The 12,091-nt window shown below is 49.6% G+C and overlaps 1 protein-coding gene across 1 annotated transcript in view; it reads left to right on the top strand.

Moving 5' to 3' along the window:
• Nucleotides 1-12,091, top strand: part of LOC134587590 (calpain-13-like) — a 242,171-nt gene that overhangs the window by 151,170 nt on the left and 78,910 nt on the right. The gene's annotated exons all lie outside the window — the stretch shown is intronic.

Below are 12,091 nucleotides of genomic sequence, written 5' to 3'. Positions count from 1 at the left end.
GGGAGATACAGAGTTGGTCTGTGCGGTCGGTTTTGACCGACCGCACAGACCAACTAGCCGAAAATAGTTCCATGAGTTTTGGCCTCCTTTGGTCTCCGTTCGCACGGTGAAAAGACACGAAAATCTTGCCATCCATTCGAATCTTGGTGTTCGCTGAAATCCCCATAGACGATTAAGTATAACTACCGAACGGTGGGACGTTCGGTAGTTTCAGTACGAATTTATGGAGGTCTGGAGGACTCAGCGGTGTTCGCCTGTTTGCGTATCCGTTTTTAGTTCCATGCGATTACAGGCAAACCCCGCTGTTCATTGCGCAAGATGGCCGCGAACACGTGTAAAGTCCCGAAATGGCGGCCACCGATTCAGAGCACAAAGAATTCGTATGAAATCATACGAACGGCTGCATTCTCCAGTAATGGTATTTCCATGCAATATATATTCGTATAAATCCCACGGCTGTTCGGTTATATTAGCAGTCCAGACCTACAGCATAGTTAAAGGGCTAGAGTCAGCCTAATACAAATCCATATGCCCAAATATAGTGTTTAAAGTGCAATACAGTCCAGGACCATAGTCGCAGGGGAGGAGGCAGGCAAGCAGGCCTCTCCAGGCCAAAGTGGCGAAGGGCACTTCGTCACAAGTACTTTCTGCATCCCTTCCTGCCAACCCAAGTTCAGCAGATCCCAGCCCACTGCCGAGAGATGAACACCGTCTGGGTGGTAGTACCCCTGCAGCCCATCCTCCAACTCACTGTGCCGCACCACTACCCCCCCCCCCCAATTTCCTAACAAAGCTTGCCATCAAGCTGTTCACTTTTTTCCTGCACCTGTCTATGGCCCCCGAGCGGGACCATTTCCGACCAGACCAGCATCACCTCCGGAAGCAGGTCCTTCATCTTGTTGAGGTCCTGCTTCATCCATTTGACCAATCGACGCTGCAACGTCAGACCCAAGTCGTTGCCCCCGGCATGGATGACCAGCAGATCAGGCCCGTCCGCGTGTACCACCAACCTGAACACGGCCCCGCAGACGTCCCCCCAGCAACCTCCCCTGTACCCAAACCATCGCACTAACAGGTGTTCCCTCGGAAAGCCCAGCTGCTGGCCTTGAGCTCGAGCTGCGGCTCTCCTCTCGGGCCCAACGACAAAAGAGTGTCCCACGATCCATGCGACCCGGCCTGGGGAAGAAACAAGCAGACTGTAAGACACCCCCGTCCCCGTTAGGATCCCCACAGGCCCAACATATCAATCCAATAAGCCCAAGCGAACATAGGAACGGAACCTCACCGACTCCCACCTCCCAAACCGCTTCACTAAATCATACCCCAACCCCAGGCGTGTGGCCTCCGTGGCCGCCCCGATACGGAAGGAATGTGTCCCAAACCTATCCGCCCGCAAACCCAGTTTACCCAGGCCCGACCGAAAGACTTTGGTAAATTGGAACCGGGACAGGGAAGACCCGTCCGCGTGTACCAATAACGAGCCCACACCCGCCGGCCTCCTGGCCAAGTACCCCGCTACCGCGGCCAACGGGCACAGCACGGAGCCAGGCAGGGCCCCCAGTGTTACGTCCTGGCCCTTACCCATGACGTCCGTCTTGGACCTGGCCAGGTGCACCACCAACTTACTCTCCAACACCCGAACGCCTGAAAACTGCAACCCCCCGGAAACCGCTCGGCTGGTACTCACCAACTCACCAATCCGAAAAAGGCCAGGGGGAAAGCGTCCCGGAACAGTGACACCTCAAACCCGTCGAAACAGATCTCCGGCAGGACCCGTATCAGGTCCCCCAGCACCCGCACTGACACTGGGCGCCTAGTGTCGGGAGATCTCCGGCCCTTCCGGTACCCTTTGAGTGCTTGCCTAATGACGAAGGTCTTGGTCAGATCCTCCTCCCCCCGGAGCTTAAACCAGAACGCCATCGCCGCCATGGACCTATCCACCACCGCGGGGGACGCCTCCCCCGCTAGCAGCCGAAAGGCAAACCACAAAAAGGCGTCCAGGCGCGATTCCCTCACCAACACTTGATCCAGCCCTCGAAGCCTTCACTAATCACTAGCACTAGCGAAGTCTTCACTAATCCCCCAAGCAAGACGCTCCTAGATGCCATATCTCGTCTGGGCACGTCTGGCCCACTTCCAGTGCCTCCGGTGCCGCCTTCCGGAATCGGGACCACTGAAAACGAGATAAAGCGTCAGCCACTTCATTCAAATACCCTGGCACATGGCGCGTGCAAAAGACCACGTTAAGTGACATACACATCAAAACAAGACGCCGCAGCAGCCGAACCACTGGTTTCGACGCTGTGGACCGGTTATTGACTGCGTGCACTACGGACATGTTGTCCGAGAAAAAGACCACCTTCCGATCCCTCAGCCCATCTCCCCACAGTGCCATCGCGACGACCAGCGGGAACAGTTCCAAGAAAGCCAGGTTATGCATGAGGGGGCTCGTCCTCCATGCCTCTGGCCATCTCTCCACACACCATTGTCCCGCAAAATAGGCCCCAAAACCGATGCTACCCGACGCGTCGGTGAACAATTCCAACTCCGCCGCCGATACACCCTCCTGCCGAAAAAACACCGTCCCATTAAAGTCCCGCAGGAAGGCATCCCACACCGCCAGGTCGGCCCACATGGACATCGACACCCGGATGAAATGGTGTGGGGAGCGCACCTCTGCCGTCGCAGCCAATAGGCTGCGGCTAAACACCCGACCCATCGGGATCACCCGGCATGCAAAGTTGAGCATGCCCACTAGCGATTGCAGCTGCCTCAGGGTCACCTTGCGAGCCCACGCCACCGCAGCCACCGCACCACGTAAACCTTCCAGTTTCGCAGCCGGCAACCGACATTCCCCGAGCCTCTAATCTATCTCCAGTTCCAGGAAACTAAGGCATGCCGCCGGGCCCTCCGTTTTTTTCCTTTGCCAGCGGTACACCGAAGTGGCCTGCAACCCATTCGACAGTTCTGAGCATGTGCAGGCACGCCGGGGATTCTGCCGGCCCCACGCAGAGAAAGTCATCTAGGTAGTGCACCAACGCACCGCTACCCGATTCAACCCGCACCACCCATTCGAGAAAGGAACTGAATTTCTCGAAGTAAGCACAGGAGATGGAACACCCCATCGAAAGGCATAAGTCCACGTAATAACCCCTGTCGAAGAAGCACCCCGACAGGTGATGACAAACCGGGTGGACCGGGAGCAGCCAAAAGGTGGCCTCAATGTCCACCTTAGCCATTAGCGCCCCGTGCCCGGCTCTCCTTACCAGCTCGACCGCCCGGTCAAATGATGCATAAGAGACCGAGCACAGTTCCCTATCGATATCGTCATTCACCGACGCTCCTTTCTGGTAGGAGAGGTGGTGAATGAGCCTAAACTTCCCCGGCTCCTTCTTGGGCACCACCCCCAAAGGGGAAACCCTGAGACCCTCCAACGGCGGTGCCGGGAAGGGTCCCGACCATCCTACCCAGCCGCACCTCCTTCTCTAGTTTGTCCCGCACTACCCCCGGGAACTCCGCCACCGACATTAAGTTGCGCAGTCCCCCCGTCCCAACCCTGTCCCGGAATGGGATAAAGAACCCGTGCTCAAAGCCTTCCCTGAGCACCGCGGCATCCGCCCTGTTACCGTAGCGGCTTAGCCACGGCCCCATCGCGTCGAGCCTCACCGGAGTGAAGCCCCGAGGCAGGGGAAGCCCCACCACCCCCGGCTGCGGTAGGGACTCCGGCATTCCTCGACTTCCCCTTCTTAAAACATCGGTGGAGCCCGTGGGCGCCACCACAGCCCGAACACTCATGTTTAAAGTGGCAGGTGGCTCCCCATTTACACTGGCCCTCGTTGAAGAGCCAGCAGAAGCCCTTTTGCAAGGCGGCGCTTTCTGCGCCATCATGAGTTTCATCCACAGAGGCAGGTCCATTTGGTCCCACCTCATACCCGGGTTGGCCGCTAGCCGCTGCCGAAACTGCTCATCGTTCCGCCACCATGCCAATCCGCCATAGGTGCGGTACGCTTCCCAGATTCCATCCAAGTAGCAGAACAGGGAGGAGCACAAACCGGGGGATTTCTCGCCCAACACACTGGCCAGCACACAAAACGCCCGTAACCAGTTCCCAAAGGATTTCGGTATCTTCCGATATCGTTTCCTTTTTTCCTCCTCCTCCTTCTTTTCATCTTTTTTATCTTCCTCTTTGAGGTCGATAAATTCCTCCAAAGGGAGAAGGGAAAAGATCTCGCAGAATTCACCCTTCCAGATCTTTTCCTTCACCTACGATTTGAGGTGTACCCCCAGCGGACCCGCAAACGACACGTAGGCGTGTTGCTGGGCCGCCTCGGGGACCCCTACTCCGATCAGCTCAGCCCGCTCGCTCACCGCGTCCATCGACCCAGCCACCTCCCCTACGCCCATACCCGCACCGGTCCCAGCAGCCACCCCGGCACCCAAACCCGCGACCGCAGCCCCTTGCGCCCACACCTGACCTATGCTCCAACCCGTACCACCCCTCGCTCCCAGTGAGTGGAGAAGTGTCTGTAGTGTGTTGACTAACGTGCTGGAGTGTAACGATTCACAGGACTCACCGGCCAAGCCCCTCGTCCTGGGAGAGTTTGGGGCTGCAGAGTCCACCGCCATTGGTCCGGGATGAGCGACATCCGCCGATGCCCCACCGACCAGGGAGCCCACCCGGTGCCTTGCCAACACTGAAGAGGAGCGGCTCCGAGACCTGCAATGAGGAGAAGAAGTCCTGGGACGGGTGAACTGTCCCCGTGCCACCCTCCCGTCCCGCCCCAGGGAGCGCCTGCCGGCCACCAAAGCCTCCCGCCGCCTAGTCCTTTTGCCGCGTGCCTTATGGGCCCGGGCAGCCCCGCCCCGGGGACTACGACTCCTACTATCCCTACCCGAGGACTGCCCCCGTTTGCCACGCCTGGGGGCTCTGCCCCTGCCCCCCCAGAGCTATCTGAAGTGGACCGGTTGCTTCGTGGCCTACCCCCCGCCCCCTCAGCCCTCCTGGCCCTAACGGGTGAAATACTACCACTGCTAGACCCTGAATCCCCCCCCCCAGACCGTGCCCCCCTAACTGCCCACTGCTACGAGATGAACTCCTCCCATGGCCAACGGACCCACCCCGAACCGGCGCCTCCCGCCCGGCCCCTGCCCTTTCGGCTGACCTCCCCACCCTATGCGAGCCTAACGGTCCCAGACGTGCTGACCCATCCTGCACCCCCCAAGAGGACCCCCCCTACCCGGAAACCCCCCACCCATCCCCCCCGGACTCATTAGTGGCCTGCCCAGACACCTGGCCCCTTAAACCCAACTGAGCCCCCTTTTTTCCACCACCCCCTACTGCTGCAGCCCCTGTAGGCGCCTGTCTGCTCCCTCTCTCCTCCCCCGCCTATGGCTCCCCTCCTGGGCACCCCTCCTGTCGTGCTCTCCTAGAGGGCACCTGTTGGAGCCCCCTGTACTCGCCTGCATGTCCAGGGGCCTGGTGTGCGACAGCCCCGCTCCGGTCCCGACATGGCCTCCGTTGGAGGGGGCACCTTCCTGGGCCGTGAACCCACGCCTCCGGGTACTCCGGGGGACTGCCCGACCTCCGCAGCAGTCCCCGTTCCTGGCACGGCCTCACCCGACGAGGGAGCCAGGCCGTCACCATTCCGGGCCCCCCCCACCCTGTCGTGCCCCCCACCCTGACCCTCACCTACTCACCAACCCCAAGTTTGTCTCCCACAAAACTTTAGCTCTGTTGACATGACAGCTGATCAGTACTCACCTGCACTACACCCTCAACCTCCGTTCTCCTAATTTTATATTCCACATCAATCCTATATCATTTTTCCAAACATTGTACACCACTGCGTCTCCTCTCCTCACCACTCTTGACCTACTCCCCCATTTCAAAGCCTTTCTATTAGCTTTCACACTTATCTGAACAATGCTCTGTCTTCTCCTCCTCTTTTTTGCCTCTCCTCCATTAGTATCAAAATTACTCCAAACCCCCACTTATCTCATCCACCCAACAACCTCCAATTTCCCCCATCTCTTCTACACGCACCCTTTCTCATCTCATGCCCTGCACACATTTCTCTTGTCTCTCTCCTACTGCCAATTGATCCTACCTTACGCCCAACCATATTAAATTCTCTCTCACCCCTTATCACTGTTGCTTCTCCGCTTCAGTCTGGATTCTGCGCTCGCCACTTTGTCGAACCTGCCCTGACAAAAGTATCCAACAAGTTAATTGCTGCTAAATCCAGTGGTTGCTGCTCTCTCCTCATTCTCCTTGACAGTTCTGCTGATTTTGACAATGTTGATCTTCAACAATTTCTTGTCATCCTCCAAAATCTCAGCCTACAAGATTGCCTATAACTGCCACTCATATACCAGCATGTTCCTGGTTCTACTCCTACCTCTCCCAGTGCTCATTCAGTGTTTCTTTTTCTGACCTCTTCTCCACGACCCCTCTATGTCTGTGTTCCCCAAAGTTATGTCCTTGGTTTCCTTCTGTTCTCGATCTATACCTCCTCCCTTGGCAAACTTATCAGTTCTTTGGACTCTCATCCAGTCTCCATTTCTTCAAAAGATCATTCAAAACTTACCTCTTTAGGAAAGCATATCAATTAAACTGTTCCCTTCTCACACCTTGGTTACCCACCCTGCTTCCTCTCCTGGAACTGTGTTATCCAAAAAAAACTAACCCTTCACTGTAAACTATTCTAGTAATCTACTTCCCTGAACATGAAATATGTCCTACCCTTACATCTTGTGTCACTCTAGCCCACTCCCTCTAGAATGTAAGCTCGTTTGAGCCCTCTACACCTTCTGTTCCTGTGCATCCAAATCGTATTCTTGCATACACTTGATAGCTAGTCTACCTATCTACAGAATGTGTTTGCACTTTATACATAATAATAATAATAATAATGCAAAAAATGAGTGATGGAGAGGGCAGGAGGGTATTCCTACAGTAGATTTTCCTGTCTTTTGTCACAGTGACCATAACTAGTAGTTGCTATGATACCCCTCTATTCTACAGATGTCACTCTATTCTAAAGTGAAAATGTGCTGTCAATGACTCCAGTGTGTGTGAGTTTTTGGGTAGGATATTCCTGCTTTGGGAAGTGTCAGAGAGCAGAATGTAGGTTATATTAATAAACTCCTAAGGACCGAGAATCATGGAGACACTGGAAACTGGAAACGAGTTGAGTATTTATCGTAATCTTGTTTATTTATTTAGGGTTATCGCTATAATAAATTATGTATGCAATGGACAGGGAGATGGAATCTAAATGTTGAAATAGCTGAGTTATAAAACAAAAAAAAATCTCTAGCTCTGCACAAGATGGCTGACACCTTAATACAACTCATTGTTTACTTATCCCTTGATTGTCATGGCTGGATATAAGAACCCAACACACAGGCGGTAATCTGGTGAAGGAATGGATTAAGGCCTTGGAATGGCCGGATTTAAAGAGTAGGCAAAGAGAAAGCCAAGGTCAATCGTAGGGGAGAACAGCATAAACGAGAAGACAAGCCAAGGTCAGGAACACAGAAAGCAGAGAGACGATTAAACAAGCCGAAGTCAGTAACAATAAATCCAAACAACTATAAAGCTCACTCTTGGGTAAACAAGAACCACAACAGGGCAACTTGCTACTGTCTCTTTAGAGCGCCTAAAGACCCGAGTTCAGTCAAATGTTGAACTTGGGGGGTTTCCTCTGTTCGTGCGTACCGGTAGGTTCGGGACTTAGAGTCGTGCCGATGTCATATAAATAGACACGCATGCTGGTTCAGGGAGCTCCGGAATGGTTAAGCCTGACATTGATAATCACTTATGTAACAAAGTTTAGCTACCAAGCCCATACATTTAAGAGCAAAGGTGAAGCTAACATTTCACTACAGAAAACATGTATACATGGCATGTCCCTTAAATTACATGTCCCTTAAGTTGTTAGGAAACTAGACCTGAAATAGCGTTTTGGGTCTAGGTGGCCGTCACGTTAAGATTTAATGACAATGGGTTTTTAGATGTTATCCTACAGGAGGCAAAAGGTGGCAATTTTTTTAACATTACACTTCTTTTTACAATAACACGCACCCCTAGAAGGTTAAGATACATTTTGTTTATTATTAATTTATTTACGGTATAATGTGTCATAATAAAATGATATAATAGGTCATAAAACATAAATAAATTAAATAAACACATTTAAGAAAACAGGAACAAAAAGGTGAAGAGAACTCTACTCAAGCTCTCAAACGTAACTCTTCTCCACCTATGACAAAAGGAGCCACCCCACACCCCCCCCCCCCACCAATAAATTGCCTTTCTGTTTTTCCTTCCTTCCTCTTTGTTTTTTTGTTAATGTTGCCTGGGCCCCTTGTTTGTTTGGGGGAGTGGATAGAGCAATGGCAAGCAGGGTTTTGTACACAGCAATCCTAAACCTCACAGGCAGCTTAAAGTCAGCCATGGCTCACACTGCTGCAGGCTCTAGCATGCTGGCTCTTACGAAATGGTAGATGGAAGACAAGCATTAACCCCTCAAAGACTGAGCCAATTGTACAAGTTGTGATCAAAACAAAACCATGAATTTGCACTACATGTCTGTTCAGGCGTAATTCACCTCTTTCATATTAAGTCCACTCACACTTATTATATATCATTTTGTTCAGGAGAAACAGGGCTTTAATGTCAAATCAAATATTTGTATATTAAACATAATTTAATATGAACAAAATATTAAAGAAATTAGAAATTGAGATTTTTTAATTATTTTTAGTTCTGCATGGCATTTTAACTGTGAATGTCATAATACTGCAATAAAGTACACATATTTGAATTCAGCGATTTTTCAGCGTTTTGGAAAGTTACAGGGTCAAATATAGCACATTACATTTTTCAGTTTATACACATTGAAATTTGCCAGATTGGTTATGTTGCCTTTGAGACCAAATGGTAGCCCAGGAATAAAAATTACCCCCATGATGGCATACCATTTGCAAAAGTAGACAAGCCATGGTATTATAAATGGGATATGTCCAGTTTTTCTAGTAGCCACTTAGTCACAAACACTGGCCAAAGTTAGCGTTCATATATGTTTGTGTGTGAAAAATGCAAAAAACTAAATTGAGTGCTAATTTTGGCCAGTGTTTGTAACTAAGTGGCTACTAAAAAAGACTGGACCTTGGGTTGTCTACGTTTGCAAATGGTATGCCATCATGGGGGTAATCCTCATTCCTGGGCTACCATACAGTCTCAAAGGCTCCATAACCTATCGGGCAAATTTTAACGTAAAAAAAGGAAATTCAAGCCTTATATTTTGACTCAGTAACTTTTGAAGACACCATAAAACCTGTACATGGGGGGTACTGTTATACTCGGGAGACTTTGCCGAACACAAATATTAGTGTTTCAAAATATTAAAACATATAACAATGATATCGCCAGTAAAAGTACCGTTTGGGTGTGAAAAATGCAAAACCCTCAGACTCCCAGGCCTCTGGCAGAGGACCCAAAAACAAGGAATAAATATACCACCCCGGAGGGTTTAGAAAATCAATTCATACTAGAAAAAGTGGCAAAGTTATATTTTAATCCCTTTAATTAATACCCAATAATATCAGCATTATAACACATTATTATTGCAGTTTCAGTGTATTCTTAGTAAGGCTAGGATTACGTTTAGCTATTTGCTTTTATTTTGGGCATTATGGGCATTTTATATGTAATAGATATGTAAATGATAGCCGATTTTGAGAAGTTTCACATGTAGCACTCGGACCTCTGAGAGAAGTTTTCAGTTGTCAAGAATGAAGTCAAACAGGTTTATTTGTTTCACTGGAAATATAAATTGTAAATATGCTTTCAATTTAAAAATGAATGTGGTTATCTTCATCCAATCTTTGCACACACTCTTTTTCCACTGAAAATTACAGAGATAATTTATGACTCGATAGTAGAATGTTTGAGCAATGTAATGTTGTCAGGAAGCAGATTCTCTAAAGCCTAGGGCTATGCTAGAATATATGCTGCATACATTAAAAAAACACTATAGTCACCCAAACCACTTCATCTCAGTGAGGGGATCTGGTTGCAGTGTCCCTGTCCTCTTAACCCAAGTTTACATTACAGGGTTAAGTCCACCTCAAGTGGCTGTCGGTATGACAGCATCTAGATTCGCTTGCGCTGCACTAACCGAGTAAAATTTGTTTATGCGACACAGAAGCCCCATGGGAAAGCTCTGCTAAGAGGAGCATTGAATTGGATAATTGGCGGAGGATGTTAGGCCTCCTCAATGACGTTGCTGGAGAGGAGAGCTAAGCAGCATTGAGGTAGCCTCCATGCTAAAAAAAAGATGAGTAATCAAGAGTTTTAACCCTTTATATCCAGAACAGTTTGGGGAATATGTTACCACTAGGGACAGGGACACTATAGTGTTAAGAATACAGATTTGAAATACTAACGCTATAGTGTTCCTTTAACATAATTGGAATTGGGGTTAGCAGCTCACAGGAAGGATCTCATTACCTGTGTCAGGAATCTTCCTGCAAAGCAGATTGATAGATTGGCACATAAAAAATGAACCATGCCTTCCATACGATGTCACCCCCCCTGCCAAGTAGTTTACTTTTAATTTAATTTATTTGATTTACACAGTAACTGTTATTGATTAAAAAAAAATCAGTTTTATTGCCATTGCATTGCCTATAACTGCCACTCACATACCTTTTTTTATGTGCATTATATTTGACACATTATTTTTTTTTTAATGTGCTTCATATTTGGCACATTAATTTGTATACTGTGTATAACTTGTCACTTGAATGCGTACTATAATCTCCTCATATTATGTATTTAAATATATTTATAATAATGATTTTAACACTGATAATGAGTATCTCAGTGATGGGTACCAAGGCAATGAGTAGTCATCAGATCCAGATTGAGGTTGCTCAGATCTCTAGGCAGGGTGCCAGTGCTGTGTGAGTGTGTGTTGTAGTGGCTGAGTGCTGTGTGTAAAGGAGGCTGAAAGCTGTATGGGGAAGGCTGAGTGTATTTGCAAATGCTGGTTGAATGTTCTGTGTCTAGTGGCTGAATTGTGTGTCTGTAGGGAAGTCTGAATGTTGTGTGTATGTTTTGCCCTCCCCTCCTTTTCCAGTAGCGGGTGAGCTAGATCCTGGTGGTCCAGTGGAGGCTGAGCTAGATCCCTGGGGGTCCAGTGGAGGGTGAGCTAGATCCCTGCTGGTCGAGTGGAGGGTGAGTTAGATCCCTGCTGGTCCAGTGGAGGCTGAGCTAGATCCCTGGTGGTCCAGTGGAGGGTGAGCTAGATCCCTGCTGGTCCAGTGGAGGGTGAGTTAGATCCCTGGTGGTCCAGTAGAGATGAGATTAATCCCTGATTGTCCAGTGGAGGGTGAGCTGGATCCCTGATGGTCCAGAAGAGGTGAGCTGGATTCCTGGTTTTCCAGTGGAGGGTGAACTGGATCCCTTGTGGCAAGGTGGAGGTTTAGTTGGATCCTTGGTGGTCCACTGGACAGTGTGCTGGATTCATGGTGGTCCAGTGGGGAAGCTCATTGTCCTACAAATATCAGGTACAGACTATCTTAAGAGTGCTGACTGCAGCACTCTGGGTCATCAAGAAGCAAAGTGGGACCACGGAGGCACTCTATACTTATATTTTAATCTTGCTGCCAGGGAAGGCCCTCATACTCCCAGAGCTGGAGTTTCAGCTTCAGATAGGGTCCCACCCAGTCCCTCTTTGAGCCCAGGCCAACCTAAGTTTCCTAATGGGCAATACAGCTCTGGTTTATAAACTATCTATGTAGGTCAGCCCACGATGGTGCCCTAAACTCTTTGACTCCTTGTTTGACTCCTCAAAAAGCTCCTTGTTTGACACCTCAGAAAAAGTCAACAAAACCGTGTTGTTGCAGCTGTTCTACCTCAGATGTTTTATTGAACAGATTCCATTTGTTTTACTTTTGTTTTACTTTTTTTTTAACTATCCGACATCTGAGATCTCACTGATACTATTTCAACAATAGCCCCCAATGCCAGCACCAGGTATCCATATACTCAAGGTGTTAGGCATGGCATAATCAGGATTAA

This window comes from Pelobates fuscus, chromosome 2, assembly GCF_036172605.1.
Source record: "Pelobates fuscus isolate aPelFus1 chromosome 2, aPelFus1.pri, whole genome shotgun sequence".
NCBI classification, from domain to species: Eukaryota; Metazoa; Chordata; class Amphibia; order Anura; family Pelobatidae; genus Pelobates; species Pelobates fuscus.
This window is presented reverse-complemented; position numbering and strand designations above follow the sequence as displayed.